The following is an 18538-nucleotide window of genomic DNA, read 5'->3' as shown; positions in this document are numbered from 1 at the left end:
ATATCGCAGTGCTTAAAAGCCCTGCCTCACCCGAATGCCGATTGCGATAAGAGGAGGCGGACCCGATGGAGGTATTAAAGGCAATCTATAATAATATCGCATCCGTGGCAATCGCTCATATTATAAAGGCTTCCCACATCCAATCGCCGATAGCGATAAGAGGAGCAGACCTGACATATATATAAAGCAAGGTGAATTGCCATATCGCATCCGATCCATCGGATCGACCATCGGTAATAGACGATGTTATGTGCATGCGCCGATAGAGATAAGGTTGCGGACCTGATAAAGGCATTAAAAATAGTTTATAATAATATCGTGTCCGTCATATCGGAGAGTTGTGTATTGCAGCACCTGAACGCTGATTGCGATAAGCAAGCAGACCCGACAGGCATATACAACATGATTCAGTGTAATATCGCGTCCATAGGAGGATCGGCCTATCGGCCATCGGCGATGTCTTGAGAAGCAGACCCAATATATTTTAGATGTGGGTTTAATATTGCTTGAAGTCCGCCTTTTAGTCGTTTGGATTGTTTTTCATCATTTTTCCTTGTTTTATCACTTAAGTCATTGTTTAAGTGATCGGTCCAAGCTATTGAGCCCCAGGTTTTCGGATCCCCTGTATTGGTAATCTACAGTTTCGATTCTTTGTTTTAAAAAGAGCTTGACTATATAAGAGGAAAGGAGATCGGTGGCATTACATCGGTGAATGTTGAAGATCTTACGAAAGAATAGTTCTGGGACACTTGCGATCAGTTGGGGAGTGATGGTTGAGATCTCATCAGTGCAGTCTGGGTATGCTTGAAGTCTGAAAATCATCTATATGTAGGAGTGATACGGTACGCAGAGCAGGAGACTGTGCAGGCGCATATACCTGCATACTAGGGAGAAGCACAGGCGCAGATGTTCACAGATGTTTTGGTGAAGTCGCGGTCCCCGGTCGAGATTTGTTTTATCTGCCTTTGACTAATTTGCAGAGTTCTGGGTGCGAAATATTATGTTTATCTGCTGTATTGAGTTCTGATATCGGCATGATTAGTCTCTGTGTTGATGTTTGACTAGATCGGGTGGATAACTATCATAATATACTTATATTGATCTAGTGATTGGGTGATTCAAAAGATTGATTGATTATGTGCTTCAATGATATTAAAGGGTCCAGTATGAAAATTGGATGAAACGTGGCCTTTTAGATTATGTATTGTGCTTCAGGTGTATCCAGTCTAAAAATGTATGAAACGTGGTACCCGGAGGAAAGAAGATTGTAGGCTGGTGCCTACATACTAGTATCTTAGCTAGTATAAGAGCATTGTAGCAGGTAGCAGCCTGCGTACTAGTAAATGGATCGGCTAGTACAAGATCTATGGGAGTTCTAGCTCTCTGCAGGTAGAAGCCTACGTACTGGTATAAGACTGCACCAGTACAGAAATATCGTAAAAGGATTTTCTTATTAAGATTGAGATGACTTGCAGCAGGTGGTTTTCTCCCGCATTGGGTTGCCACCTTATATGATGGTGTTCATGTGTATGGTTTGTGTGTGATGATCTATTCTATTTTACTGCCCCTATTTTCTGTTAATATGGTTGAAAATGCTCTAATGCACTCATTGAAGATCAATTAACTGAATCATAAGTTTATTGAACTAAAGCAGCATATATGAATTAGAGTTTGGAAATGAAAAAGTTTTATTGAGTTAATAATACTGATTCACCCCCCCCTCTCAGTATTATTTCCAACAATTGGTATCAGAGCAGGTCCTTTGGTAGAGGATTGATTGCTTAAACGAGATCCGTGGATCAATGGGAAAGAAGCTTAAGAAGAAAGCACATAAGCAGAAGAAGACATCTCAGAAGAACTATGACAGTGGGAGAATCGATTGGGGATTATGTGTAAGAAGCTCTTCAGATTCAGAATTAGATTCAGAATCATTTCAGAATGAAGATGAACTATCAGGTATGAATTTGATATCCTCTGATGCTCCAGCTATCCATCCATTTGGAAAAGATGAAAGTGATAGCGAAACAACTGAATTTGCTCTTATGAGTGAACAAGAAAGATATCAAATAGAGGAAGAATTTAAAAGTTTGACAAACAAAATTAGAACTCAAGAAGGACTTTTGAACATAAAGGATGGTGCCTTCAAAGAAGCTGCTACTAGACTAAAGACTCAATGAGAGTTATTCAAGGACAAATATCAAAAGTTGCAGGATGAAGTAACAACTCTAAGAAATGAAGTCATTGAAAAGAACACAACACAAGGAGCTCAGAGATCGATCCAGTTGTTATGAAAGTCTTGAAGCTACGACCCTCTCGCTAAAGGAAGAACTTGAAGAAACAAAGAAGCATAATAAAGATCTACTCCAAGTTATTGGAAAACAGGAAAACAAAGTTATCAGTTTAAAATCTCAGTTGGAATGTGCCTTCAGAATTCGTCGAATGCAGTAGGATGTGAATGAAGAACAAGAAAAGGAGATTCTCAAACTAAGGCAACAAATGGAAGAGGAAAGAAATGCTAAAGAAAATGTGAAGAAACAATGTCTAGAAAAGGAAGAACAACTTTAGATTGAGGTAAATATCTTGAAAGGTAAATTAGAAGAAAAGGATAAACTGTTGCGATTTCAAGATAGTACTAAAGTCTTGGATGATATTCTTAGTAGTCAAAGGTCTCCTGCTATCAAGACTGGTCTTGGTTTTCATGAATCTGTTGAAGGTGAATCTAGTTCACAAGGTGAGGCAAGGAACTCTAAAGAGAAGTTTAAAATGATCAACAAGGAGATGAGAGGTCAACCCCATCAACAATCAAGGAAAGAGATTCTTCAAAGAAAATCTTTTACTCCTAACTATGGAAGTAATAGTCGGCCGTTTACTCAGATGAATAATATTGAATGTTATGAATGTCATAATCTTGGATATGTTGCAGCTAGATGTAGAAGAAGAATGGTTCAAGATCATCACACAGAAAGATCATCACATTCCAGGTACTTTAATGGATATTGTTTTTCTTGCAATATGTTTGGTCACAAAGCTGCTGATTGTTACAAGAGGAATATGAAACATGTGAGATGTTATGCATGTAACAAGCTTGGACATATAGCAAAGGAATGCAGGAACAAAGTACAGACATCACACCAAAAGGAGAAAACATCATTACACTTGAAGATATGGAAGAAGAAGGAAGTACAGTCAGAAAGATGTGGCACAACACAATGTACTCAGATACAACACAGCACAGACATAACAGACTCAGAGGGAGCTGAAAGTATAAAACTTCAGTGTCCTGAATCTCATACGCAAGTTTCATAAAGGGAAGTCGTGTATATATGCGAGTTAGACACTGCAAAGTCGCGTATATGTTAGCCTGAGGAAAAGCAGTGGGGACAGGCTCAGAAAAAGGATCTGATATGATTCAGTCCATTATTTGCTCTATTGGTTAATAGTCACAGTCTGCTGAGGATGTGTGAAAATGTTTTTGATACTTGTAAGATGTTTAGAAGTGTTTTGATCCTAACTTGATGATGATGATGACTTGATGCTTATTGTTGATATATGCATGATCAGATCTAACAGATGGCACAGGTTGAGGGGGAGCATATGCCTTTAATAATTCATTGTTGGCATTATGGTTAATAGTCATTGATGATGATGCCTATATGGATAAATGATATATCTTGCTATGATGTGGTTATGAGTTGTCCATGATAAAATATCATATGATTCTTGGGGTTACATAGTTGATGGTGCATATATATGGTGATCAGGATAAGGAGAAGTACAAAGCTTGAATACATAACTTCATTACTTGATGATGGGTCTCTCATATGCTGCTGTCATCATATGCATAAAGATCATGATGCAAGGTTCCTATAGCTCTTGGTGCTCATAGTTGATGATATAAAGAAGTTTTAACAAATGAGGTTGAGCTCAAGATACATAGTGCTGATACATGGATGACTACTCAAAGTTGCTTTGTTGGAAACATGATGATGAGTTCTTATATATATGATACTTACATATGTTGATTGATGTAGATGTTCCCAAGTAATGATACTTGGATCATGTAGATCTTGATGTTGATGAAATGGCTATGGTGGTTTCACACATGATATAATGAGAATGACTCTGAATTCTGTTCAAAGGGATGAATTGATGCAGACATACCTTGTTATAGGTTGATGAATTATACTCTACAGGACATTTACAGGTTGCTGATCTAAAATTGGTTGTACGCAAGTTTCACAAGGAGTATCCACGTATATACGCTAGTTCCTGTGGATACAGTTGCGTATATGTTGGTTTGAATAAAATCAGTGGGCCAGACTCTAGGTGAGAAGAGTTTGATATGGGTCTGACAGAGACCATCTGGCACAGGTTCAGGGGAAGAAGATTAACTTCTAATAATGCATTGTTGGCATTACCTTAGAAGCTTTTGGTTCTAGTTCACAACTGTTGTTGGTTTCAGGTGGAACAGAGGAAGATGGAGAACAGAAGGAGATCATGGTTGCTGATCTGAAAAGTGTTTGATAGATGCTGCTGCTATCAGTTATTTGTGACTTTCATAAGTCTTGTTCTAGATATTTCGTCTCTATGTCATGTATCTCTTTTGTGGTATCTCTTTTATGGTGTCAAGGTCATGTAACGGCCTATCTTGGTTTCCCCACTATGCCTGGGATAAACATGTAATGAACTTGGTTGTCATATGTAATTTTCTGATGTATCCCCACTTGGTTGGGTGGATGATCCCCACTTGGTTGAGAGATAGATGTATGTATGAATCCTTGGTGATAGAAAGGTCATTCATGATAGAGTCATGTTCTTCTTGTAAGAACATCTTTTTGCAGACCTTGCTTACAGTCAGAGGGAGCATGAACAAGCATATTCAGCAGAGCAAAGATTTCAACATGTTCTCAGAAGGAGCATGGTCAGATTGGTACACCATGGCACATACAAAGGGGGAGCTCATTCAGAGACTTCAGCAGATACTCAGGGGGAGTATGGATAGCCGAATGTATATCAAGGAAAGAGTATGTCTTGATCCGCCCTTTGCCCTTGATGTCAAAGGGGGAGAGTGATTTTGGTGTTGTTGCAATCAAGTCCAAAGGGGGAGATTGTTGGCATTATGATGCATGTGTTGTACTTGATGGCAACCCACTCATAGAAGAACTACAGAAGAGATATCAGATGGGCCATAATACATGGGATGTAGAGCAGATTCATCAGGAATGCCAACCATAAGCAAAGAGGCACAAATAGAGCAAGAGGAGCCAAGAGGAGCCAAGAGGAGCCAAGAGGAGCCATATATATGTATATGTCACATATATATGCCAACCATAAGCAAAGAGGCACAGATAGAGCAAGAGGAGCCAAGAGGAGACAAGAGGAGCCATATATATGTATATGTCACATATATATGCCAAAGAAGAGGAGCATACACAGCTTATCGGGAGCCATTGGGAGCAACAGACAGAATTATCGGGAGCGCAAACAGAGTCATCGGGAGCCATCGGGAGAACAGAAGCAGTTATCGGGAGCCATTGAGCCATTGGGATTTTATCAGAGCAATAGAGGCACATTCTCATATATAAAGAGCTTATCGGGAGGAATCGGGCGTATAAAACCCTTGGATGCATGCTTAATCATTATCGGGAGTCATCAGGCCATATATGCATGCTTTAACTCTATCGGGAGTTGTTTGGGTGATTAAAACCCATATATGCATGTATTAACACTATCGAGAGTTGTTGGGTGCCCAAATCCCATATATATGCATTTTTATAATCAAAGGCATTTCCCCTTTTTGGCGGATAAACACAATTATATGTGTTATATAGATATTTCGGCATATATGCACGTCAGGGGATCGGCTATGTGACACCGCTGAAACCTCCGATTGCAATGGACCCGATGGTGGCATTAATTTGGTGTATAATAATATCGTGTCCGGATAAAGGGTCGCCCACCCCAATCCTCCAATTGTGATAACTACACGGACCCGATGGTGGCATTAAACTTGGTGTATAATAATATCACATCCGGCATATATCACAGTGCTTAAAAGCCCTGCCTCACCCGAATGTCGATTGCGATAAGAGGAGGCGGACCCGATGGAGGTATTAAAGGTAGTCGATAATAATATCGCATCCGCAGCAATCGCTCATAATATAAAGGCTTCCCACATCCAATCACAGATAGCGATAAGAGGAGCAGACCCGACATATATATAAAGCAAGGTTAATTTCCATATCGCATCCGATCCATCGGATTGGCCATCGACAATAGACAATGTTATGTGCATGCGCCGATAGCGATAAGGTTGTGGACCCGATGAAGGTATTAAAAACAGTTTATAATAATATCGCGTCCGTCATATCGGAGAGTTGTGTATCGCACTTGACAGGCATATACAACATAACTCAATGTAATATCGCGTCCATAGGAGGATCGGCCTATCGGCCATCGACAATGTCTTGAGAAGCGGACCCAATATATTTTAGATGCGGGTTTAATATTGCTTTAAGGCCGCCTTTTAGTCGTTTGGTTTGTTTTTCATCATTTTTCTTTGTTTTATCACTTAAGTCATCGTTTAAGTGATCGGTCCAAGCTATTGAGCCCCAGGTTTTTGGATCCCCTGTATTGGTAATCTACGGTTTCGATTCTTTGTTTTAACAAGAGCTTGACTATATAAGAGGAAAGGAGACCATTTGGCATTACATCGGTGAATGTTGAAGATCTTACGAAAGAACAGTTCTGAGACACTTGCGATCGGTTGGGGAGTGATGGTTGAGATCTCATCAGCGCAGTCTGGGTATGCTTGAAGCCTGAAAATCATCTATTCGCAGGAGTGATACGGTACGCAGAGCAGGAGACTGTGCAGGTGCATATACCTGCATACCAGGGAGAAGCACAGGCACAGATGTTCACAGATGTTTTGGTGAAGTCGCGGTCCCCGGTCGAGATTTGTTTTATCTGCCTTTGACTAATCTGCAGAGTTCTGGGTGCGCAATATTATGTTTATCCGCTGTATTGAGTTCTGATATCGGCATGATTAGCCTCTGTATTGATGATTGACTAGATCGGGTGGATAACTATCATAATATACTTATATTGATCTGGTGATTGGGTGATTCAAAAGATTGATTGATTATGTGCTTCAATGATATTAAAGGGTCCAGTATGAAAATTGGATGAAACGTGGCCTTTCAGATTATGTATTGTGCTTCAGGTGTATCCAGTCTGAAAATGTATGAAACGTGGTACCCGGAGGAAAGAAGATTGTAGGCTGGCGCCTACGTACTAGTATCTTAGCTAGTACAAGAGCATTGTAGCAGGTAGCAGCCTGCATACTAGTAAATGGATCGGCTAGTACAAGATCTATGGGAGTTCTAGCTCTCTGCAGGTAGAAGCCTGCGTACTGGTATAAGACTGCACCAGTACAGAAATATTGTAAAAGGATTTTCTTATTAAGATTGAGATGACTTGCAGTAGGTGGTTTTCTCCCGCATTGGGTTTCCACCTTATATGATGGTGTTCATGTGTATGGTTTGTGTGTGATGATCTGTTCTATTTTACTGCACCTGTTTTCTGTTAATATGGTTGACAATGTTCTAATGCACTCATTGAATATCAATTAACTGAATCATAAGTTTATTGAACTGAAGCAGCATATATGAATCAGAGTTTGGAAATGAAAAAGTTTTATTGAGTTAATAATACTGATTCAGACCCCCCCCCTCAGTATTATTTCCAACAGGTTACCCTCATGTGCCAACTCATCGATCCAAGTGTAACAAAAAATATCTTCCAAATGGAAGAACTAAAGTATCTGTTGATCATGATCAAAGACCTGGAAGTTATTAACATTATCCAGTATTTATGGTCTAAACATCAGCCTTGTATGAGTGATTCATACTCTTGAACATTGTTAGTGCACTCAAATCTAATTTACAAGCAATAAATATTTTATTTCCTCTAGGATCTAAGAGGAGACAACCTGCACGTGCACCTTATTTGGATTTCAACCCGACATAATACAAATACCACAATTCACATTTAGGATTGGAATTAACTTCAATCAATTTTTTGTCTATTTTCATTGATTCATTGATAATCGGAAATTCAGATTCTTGCTGACTATTTGTAAAAGGAGAAATATTAGTAGAAAAAGTAAACAAATAATGGACCGATACTTAAAGGATCAATAAAAATTCCTGGTTCATTAGGACCATCAATAACAGTTACAACATGTTGCCTATATTTCTCTCTGCTAATTCTAATTTTGTTGGATTCTCGTTTCGAAGATAACCATAAATGTGTTAGGTTTGTAGCCATGTAACCCTTTAGATGTTGCATCCAGTGCTGACATAGGAATAAATGTTATGCTATAAGAATGCTTGTAATGACTATGCCAATGGTTTGGTGAACCCTATGATCTAGTGACAGGTCAATAAGTATGTTAGTAATCTCTCCTACTACATTCACATGTGTCCTATTGAGATGAACAAACTCTCCTTTAGAAGGTTGTGTATGGGTGTTTAATTTCTTGCATACAGAGAGTGACATGACTTTCGAGGAAACCCCAAATTTATCATACAATTATGTATATTGAAATTAAACATCTCATAAGTAAGCAGGAATGGGGTTGGTTTTTTTTGTGTAGGAATATTTTCTAGTAGACGTTTTAGAATCTACATATTATCAAATGGAGGTATTGCAAAACTAACTATATCTTTGTCTGAAACAATTTTATTTTTAGCAGAATTTTCAACAAAATGTTGTTGAAACTTCTATTTATTAAAGGAATTTTCAGTAGCTTGAACAATGAAATGTTAGCTTTTTGTCTTTTCAAGTCTTCAATGTGGTCATATTCTATGTTTATGACAATAGTTTCTTGCACATTTTTTTACTGTTTTTTAGTTTTTTTGGCTTTATCAACAGGAAAAGAATCATGTTTTTCAATGGAAATTTTAGAGTGTGTATTGTAATAGTGTTTATTTGGAACAATCGGATCAAGGTCTTCTTGAAACAAGAAGTATGAAAAATGACCTATAGTAGGTGGTTGTTAATCATTTTCTTCTTCAGTATTAATCGCAGCCTCCTATATATCACTTTCATCAGAGGTAGAGTCAAAAATGATTTCTTGAGTAATATCTAGTAAACCTTCAGAAGTAAGTCCCTCCCTAGAAGAAACAATCTTATTTTGGAACAAATTCTTGTAAGGATTTATAAAGTTTGATTTGTTTGAAGGAGTTTCTACTAAATTCTTCTCTAGATTTAAAATTTTATTCAGGGCCTTTTGGAGAATTTCCAAATCAAAAGAGGAATTTTGTTTCTTTTTGGAGGGTTGTTTTGATGCTTTAGATTTCTTACCAGAAGAAGAAGTCGTATTGGTTTGTTTATAATAATTGGGCTTCATACTAAGGATATCTTTTTCTATAGAAAAATATTCCTCAAAAGCTACCAGTAACATAGCTTTCTAGGCTCTCTTGACCCACATGGAAATACCGTTAGGTAAAGCTTTTACATAGTAGGCAATAATCAAATTATGAGTAGGGATAAATTCAATAGGAATTTTATTTTTTAATGGAAGAAACCTAACATTGAAATATTTTATCTTTTATTTATTTTCCATCTTCATGTTTGACAATTTTATAACCACAACCTCTAGTGGTTTATCATCTCCAAATTTCTCTAGAAACACAGTTTCAAATTGTGCCCATGAAAAACTAGTTTGGGAAGGGTAAGCAAAGTACCAGGTAGTGGCATCCCCTTGAATATGTAAGGGGAAAACCTACACACTACATCTTTATGATGACCATTCTTTTATCTATTATCTAGCATAAATTCCTTGATGTAATCCTTAGCTGGATTCTTATAATTAGGGTTGAATTTGGGGAGAAACTTGTGAGGATTCCTTGACAGAGCATGTTATACATTAGGAACAATGATAACATCCTAGTCAATAAAAGGGGTTGAAAGATTTTTTTGTTGGTTTCCTTTATTATTTCAAGAATTTCCTTGAATTTTTCCATCCTTGGTGAACCTTCAGATTCTGATTCCTCAAAAGAGCCTTCTTCAATATAGGAGTTTCCTGAGGAAGAGTTTGAGCTATGTGGGTAAGGAGGAGAACCAAAACATTCGAATAGAGTTGGTTGGATGGACTCACTAGAAGGTAGCTAAGATGTAGACAGGTTGAGGTCAATGATTTTACTGGTTAAAATGTCATGCAATCTATCATTAATCATACCAATGATATGAGGAATATTTGCGTTAAGATCCAACATTGAGGGCTATCATATTTGAAGATGAAGAGGGGCAATTAGATTTTGGGATAGTCATATTTCAATAGATCTAGATATTTCTAATTTCTCTTGAGTTCTGGAAAGTAGTTCTCAATATTATTGGAGAAATTCACCAATATCAGATTGAGTGTGTGATTAGGTTTGAGTGGTAGGTTAGTTTTTTGTTTGTCCAAGTTGAGGCTAAGAACTATAAAACATTTCTATAGGGGGAGGATATGTATGATTCCTAGTGACAATATGTGATGTAATGATTTGTCTTTTATGACTCCCTTTTTCCATCTGCAGTTGGTTGAGCCCCCCTTCTAATGCCATTTTGTTAACACAAGTTTTATGCACCATAGTAAACAAGGGATAGGTCACCCAGATTAGAGTTATATCAATATACCTAGCTATTTGGTATGGTCTTCCTCGATGGGTTTTAAGGCTCTAATGGCCTTCAGGTTCATCCTCTTGCGAAGAAGAAATCGGGGGAAAACTAATCCGAGGTAACTATGGTTAATCTAAAACCAATCTAATATGAATGTATGCTAACTAATGTTAATGTAGCTAATACGATGAGTTAATAACCAATTAAATATTATACATCAAATATCACATTAATGATACAAATGAAATAATGGAAATAAAAGAGTCAAGACCTAATGTAGTTGTTAAGAGGACAAAACTTTATATCTCCTTGGTGAAGTTTTATGATATACTAACTAAAATTAACTTATATATGTTATTTATAAATTAAAATTAAACTACAAGTTATAATATAATACAAGAATATGCTACAACAAATATGTTACAAAAATTGAAATGAAATCTTATAATACAAGGAATATACAAAGCTATATTATAATGGTAAAATACTAGAACAGATTGTAACTGACTTTATGAAATGCAACTATATTTTCTGACAAAAAAACAAGGTGAAATACACAAACTAGTATTTAATTAATAAGTGAAACCATGAATTAAACTAAAAGAAAATAATCCTTAATGCGATTTAAATGAAAGATATAAAACTATGTAAAAGTAAGCTTCATCTCTCTCAACTAACATATATCAAACACTTTTGGTTTCAATAATACACATCAAAATGAATAAAACATATATATTTTAAGCAATTCTTGACTGAGACAGAATATTAAAGGAGAAGAATGATTGTACTAGTTTCTTCTAAATAACATTCTAATCATTTATTTATGAATCAATTTAATGAACAAATAGCTAGATGAAGTTAGCATGAAAAAAACTAACATAGGATATATATTATCTTAATTTGTATAATGATGACATTCTCATGACTCTAAGCTTCTGGAATCAAATCATAGAGATCATAATTATCTTAGTGTCTAGATCTATGTTACCCTCAGGACAAAAGTCACTCGAGGATTTACAAGATCTAACTCATGTACAAAAAATTAAACTAATAGTGATAAAAAATAATGCATAAGAACAATTATCAGTGCATGGATCCAAGTCACTAAACTTAGGCAAATTTTACCTCAACCTTCAAGAATTAAACCATAGAAAGAATGAATTTAACTAACTCAAGAACAACCATGAAAGGAAAATAAATTTTGTATATGAATATATCCACATAATCAAATAATTTTGATGTACTAAGAAAAAAGAATATATCAGTTCCACAGTTGTGAACTAAATGTTCAACATCATTGTTTCATCCCTGTTCCTCTTCTTCCTCTCCCTTACAATAGAAAAAATTCCTATTTTTTGTATAGGTTGAGAGACCTCAAAGTATCTAAAAATAAAAATTCTCTAACTATATTCTACAATAAAACAAATTAAACTATCATTTGGCATTGTGGTCGAATTGTAGAAGCTAAAAGAACAGATAGATGATAGATAGGGAATCCACACACAACTAACAACAAGTAAAGTTGATCAAGAGAATCCTTCATTGTGGCATATAAGCTCATTGTGAGTGAATATGGAGGACCTTTTACAACCAACAAGCCTTATATTAGACATTTATATGGACAACAAGATAGTGCTACCAAAGAATCAGAGATTCTGTAGCTCCCCTCTTTTAAATTTAGTAAAATAAATAAAAAATAAGCATACCTTGAAAACTTAAAAAATCATGATCATAGATAGCAATAAAATAATTATTTATTAGGATTAGAACCATCTACATCAGAATATATAACAACTTTGTCCTTCAATGACATGATAATAATATGTGTATCTTTAACTAAGATTTATTTTCAGTACTAGAAGATTTATATTCCCTTTGTATTTCCTTAGATTGAATTGAAGTTTCGAGTTGATTATTTTAATGGCAGAGTTGACTAATATGCTCTTGAAGATGTGGGGTAGTGAGCAAGTATTGTTGGTTCCATGACATCGTCTTAATATGCTCATCCAAATGGATGTTGGTTGGAGGACTATCATCACAACAAGTGACATCAACACAAAATATTGAATCATCCAGGACCTATGGCTTATTTCTTTTTGGCAAGGATTCAATATGAGCCTTGACATCGAAAAAATCATCATTTGTAGCAGAGCTCTTATGCCTGTTTCATGTTGCTCAAGAAATTTTCCTTTGAATTTGTTTAATCTTAACTTTAGATTGAAGGTTTTGTTTTTCTTGATTGATATGTTCTTCATGTATAGGTTATGTAGGTATAGGATTGATTTGAAGACTTATCCTAGCAGGTTTCACTTCTCTTTGATCCATAAATTCTTGTTTTAATTTGATATGATGAATAGTGGTACCCTTGGTCATGGTTCTAGCTAAGTGGAGAAAAGTAGGCTCGAGTGTTTCAACCTTGCCATAATATGAAACACAAGGATCTGCTTCATGAAATGCTTCTTCACAGTCATTCTATAACGAATGATGAGATGGTGACCAAAAATTCTTCACAATCATCCTTTCTTTAGAGTATAAAAACATGATAAGTTACACCTCCATAATTCTATGTAAACAACAACTTCTTGAAATGAACAGTTAAGTCTGAAATAGATAGGGAAAATTTTATCGGCAAAGTTTCGCTAATTGGCTATTTTTTGACATTTCTTGAAAAAATATTCACCCATTTGGTTAAAACTTTACCTAATTTTTACGTATATATGATTAAATGGATGATATTTTCCAAAAATATACCAATTTTAATAGTACATTACATGTTTTTAATTGAATATTATCCTAAATCCTATAAGTATGATTTTTCAAACATAAATAATCGCATATATAGTATACATAGGCATAACATTTTTATCGATAAAAAATACCCTACTACTTGATTTTTCCCTTTACTAGGAACATAAACAAGTCTAGGAGTATTACAACCTTGGAATAGATTTTGAGAGTTAACACTCCAATGGAATTCAACTAAACATAGAATTTACTAATAAGTGTCTTAAGTCTATAATCATGTAGGTGTTTCCAGGGAATCTCCTCTAACAAAAGATTTAACTGATAGGTCACACTCAGGTAAGTGAAGGGATATAGCCCATCTCTAGCTTATCCTGAGATTTTCAGAATACTATATGTACAATGAATTATAGTGGGTATAGTCCTCTTTTTTTTTCCCATAATGAAGTTTCAATTTGAGTTACCATGTCCACGTGAATGGTTCTGATTGAAAATTGTTGCCCTTGGTCAATGATTGTGATTTTTCATCCATAGTTGTTGGTCCTAGGCTCCACATAGGTGTTTGTAAGAGGGAATTCTTATAATATCTAGTGCATACATTGCATCATTTATATAGTGCTCCTAGAGGATGTTGTGTGAAGCATGGGTACCTGTACTTGTAAATTTTGTTTCAAGTGGTTAATGTAACTAGTTATGATACCTTTGTTGGTAGATATTGGGCCCTAATAATCCCAATATTCCCTCCAAAAGGCCCTCTTTTTTTGACTTTTTATTTCTCTACTTCCAAAGGTCCTAACAACCCTCAACTAGGCTCCAGGAGAGTGATATTCATGTTGTTATATTTAGGTATTTTTAATGGTGTGCTCTATTTATTTAGTTAGACTTAGGTTATCTCCATCTTGTCACTTTTAAACATATTTCATTTAGAGTGGCTGACCAACTAATCCACTTGTCTAAAGTTTAAAAGTATTCCTCTTGAAAGTGTAGATATGCCTACTCAAGGGTGAAGGTTTGACCATATTTACTTTCTTCTTCAAAAGTTAGTTAAAGAGATCCAAGTCACCTTAAATAGTCTTACAAAGGAAGAAACTATCCATAAGATAGTTATGTTTTTTTTTTTTTTTTTTTTTTTTTTTTGAGGATGTCATCTAAGGGAATCCATATAAATAGGATCCTTGTGTTTTTCCTTTCCTTGGAAGCATTGATGCCCCATTATTGCCCATCTTGAATATTCTTAGATTGAATGGTGGGCTACCATTTTGGTTGTGGTTCACTTTGAATATTCCAAAATGTCTTGAAGCTTCTAAGATAAACACATTATTTCAAGGGAATCACATTGACATGAACCCTTAATCGTCTTTTCCAATGAAATATGTACGCTATTTTTCTACATCCAATTAAATAAAACTATCCAACCTCTTATGAATATGCTAAAAACCACTACAAATCACATTGGAGGTAAGAAACGAGCCAATGAAAGTCATGCTAGGGTTATAAGTCTAGTCATTGTTAGTTATATCGAAAAAAGGCCACTAACTACTGAAATTCATGCTAGTGACATGCCACCAACCAATGCAAGTCTGGTTGGAGGTAAATAACCATCCTCTTTGAGCCATGCTAGGGAAATGAGTCTAATCGCTACTATTAGTACTAGATAAGGGCCACCAACCATGATGAATAAATTTTTAGACATAGCACTAACCATTGCGAGTCATGTTGAAGATGCCACCAGTCAATTCAAGTCATGCTTTGGGAAATAGTTTGGTCACTACAAGTCATAAAATAGATGATAAAAAAAACACTGAAATTCATGTTGGGGGCATGCAACTAACTTATGTTAGTTGTGATGGGGGAATTTTTATTGCTAAGTGACCTACAGGGAGAATATTTAAACCAAAATTCCATTGTAGGAATTGGAAGGGAGATCATCTTAATTATTTATTCCTTTATATTTTAGTGGCACAAAAATTGTAGTCCTTATTTGAAGGATATTCTACTCCATAAATACCTATAGTTTCTCAAAAATCTACTTATCCGTTGGTTGATGAAGTGGTTGAGACCGTGCAATCATTAGTTGATGCAACTCTTCCTTCTTAGTGTGAAGTACCTACTAACCATATCGTCTACCTTTCTAGTTCAAATACTTTTGGAGAAGGGGTTTTTTAACTCACTTCTAGCATACCCCCTCCAAGCTATAGGATTGTTTCCTTTGATGGGAATAATCTTGTTGATCATTGGCTTACTTTTCTAAAAAATTCCAAATAAATATGAGTTTATTCCAAAAACATTTACAAATGTCTAGTAGACGAAGGATTCTTTTCAACTATTTTATCATCCTCATCTTGAAAGGATATTGGTCCTCCATATCTTGTGACAATTTCTAGTTAGTTCTTGTTTTTGATAGAAATCCTAGTAAATATTTCAAGATTATTTTTTAATTTCCTATCGTGTTAGGTAGTACTATCTTTGTGGATATAGTGGTGGTGGATGGTCCATTGTACTTTAATAGGCTTGATAACCAATATTTCTGTTCAAAGTTACCTCCTAATGGCAACCATATTCCACTTAAGGATAAAGTTTCATTCTAGATGGTTTTTGTTGATTGTGAGGACTCATTCATGTCCAGTAAGGCCTATCATATTCATTTAGATTAAGTACTTTACTTTATTACCCCACTCATGGTTAAGACCCTAAGTCTCATTCTTACTATGTAAAAACTCTTAACAGTACCCTTATCCCACTCATATGCCAAAGATACCCTTTAGAGGATTGCATTATTATTCAAAGTCTTGATCATGGCCAAATCACCTTGACATGCATCCATGATGAACAAAACATCACAGTGGTACCAATACGACATTCCAAAGATGAAAATAAAATTAAAAAAATATTAAGGACATGGTATATGGTTTATAGCATTATAGTCAATTGAGTTTAGCTTGGGTGGTTGGGCAGAATAGTTGTTATTCTCCCCACCCAGGTTCAAGTCCAATAATTTGACATGTTGATTCTCTGGAATATAGAAATATTTTTCTCTCTTAAGTGAGTCTATACTGAGGGTTGGCCCAGTACTATCAACCTCTCTCTTGCCTTAAGGATAATACAACTCTAACTTGATCCCTTGAGGTATAGTTTAGTACCCAAGAACCTTATTTTCCTCACTTGATCACTACCAATGACTTAAGACACATATCCATCATAGAATACCTTATAGTGAAACAAACATCACCTCCAAAGGGCTTCTGTTATGGTTTGATGTCATGTCCATGGATAATGATTCATGGATATTCATTTATGGCATAATTACATCACTTTCTATAACACCCTCCTCCCACATCTACCAAAGTAACCGACCAACCTGGGTAAACATGCGAGAAGAGGCTACTATGATTGGATTCAACCTCCTAGGTGACCTTAAGGAAATTGAATCGATAGAAACACATCATACATACCTTCCACATCAGCTACAAGACCTCTAAGAACCATCCCAACACCTTTGGTAACCAACCCCTGGGTCCCACTGAGGTTTTAGGTCTCTTGACCTATGGACGCTCCCATGATATGGGCCTAACAGCATCTAGAAGGCTCTTGATTATCTCATGACAAGGAATGACAGTGTCTAGGGACTATTTTTTTAGTGTTGTGTCAGCATCTCCAAGATTTGAGCCACTTTTTCAGGCCCAGAGGCCAGGTCACTACCCAGAATTGAATGACACCTTCAGAATAGAAAGATAACAAGGAAAAAATGAGGCAAATGAAAATACTTGAGCAAGATCTTGACTGGAATCCTACTAGCCATGACAGGAACTTCGTCAAACATATCACAAATATGTAATCTACAGGTGTAAAAAACATATCTAGGTATAGGGGTCTTATACCTATCTGAGATTCGATACGAGGCATTGTTTCCTTTAAAATTTAGCTGTAGTTTGAACCATTAGGCCATAGAGACATTGTTCATTCATATAGAAGTAAAAACATGATGAGAGGCATACATAGCCACTGTCATAATACATACTCATAACCAGCGTAACAAAAAGAGAAATACCAAGGAAACAACAACCATATTATCCACATATAATCCAGTATAATAATCATGAGATAACAAGGAGAAATAACCTCATATTAATGATGAAAAAGCCAACCTAGTTTGAGACTACCACATTCCATCCAATCATAGAATTGCTGAGCCAATTTTATCTTCAACCATTCACCCTTGTGCCATATTCCAAGAATGAAGGTGGGATCTCATAAAACACATCAATCCAAAACCATGCAGGGCTTCCAGAGGCCAACCACTTCAACCCATCAAACATTGATTCCACCTCACGGTCAAACATCACCAAACTATCACTAGATTGGTTTCTATCCAAGCCTTCTTGGTATATAGAGCGTCTATTCCAACCAAGGATCTAGGAATAGTAACTCAACCCACAAGTATTGTCGGGCTCCAGAACATTTGTCCAACCAAGGTTCCACGACTAGTACCTCAACCAACCAAGAGATCCATATCATTTGTCCAACCAAGACTCCGAGACTAATAACTCAACCCAAGTTGTTACAGGGCTCCAGATCTTTTTCCCCAACCAAGGCTCCAAGAACTAGTAACTGAACCTAAGCTAAGGAAATATGAGAACCAACCAAAAAACAATGAAAATGAACCCACAACACCAAGACTATCTAGGAAATGGAAAGGCTAGACATGTCCATTGTTAATCCAAGCAACCCTCCATGCCAGTGACAGATGAGGACCAATAAACCACATGCATATGCAATGCATGCCAAAACTAGTGAGTAAAACACACATGCAACTCAGTACCTGGAAACAAAACCCATTGTTGTTGCTGACCCTGATGTCCTCTTTCACTTTCTTGCTCTTTATTTTCCTTCTTGATTCAAAAAACTAAGTATGCTACACTCTCCAAGAGTGCTCCAAAAAAAAACTCTAAGTATCCAAGAGTACGAGAGAGAGACAACTCCAAAACTAAACTCGTTGAGCTTCCCTGACCAAGCCTCCCCACTAATCCTCAAAAGCCTTTTTATTAATGAGGCCTCTATTTTCTTCATTTTCCATTATTTTCCTTCAATTTACTCCTCACATGCAACCTGTGACCTTTCACCTTCCTTTTCT

Source organism: Pinus tabuliformis, chromosome 8 (genome assembly GCF_031772625.1).
Source record: "Pinus tabuliformis cultivar Carrire ecotype Pingquan chromosome 8, CPIR1, whole genome shotgun sequence".
Taxonomy (NCBI): Eukaryota; Viridiplantae; Streptophyta; class Pinopsida; order Pinales; family Pinaceae; genus Pinus; species Pinus tabuliformis.
Note: the sequence above shows the minus strand (reverse complement) of the source record.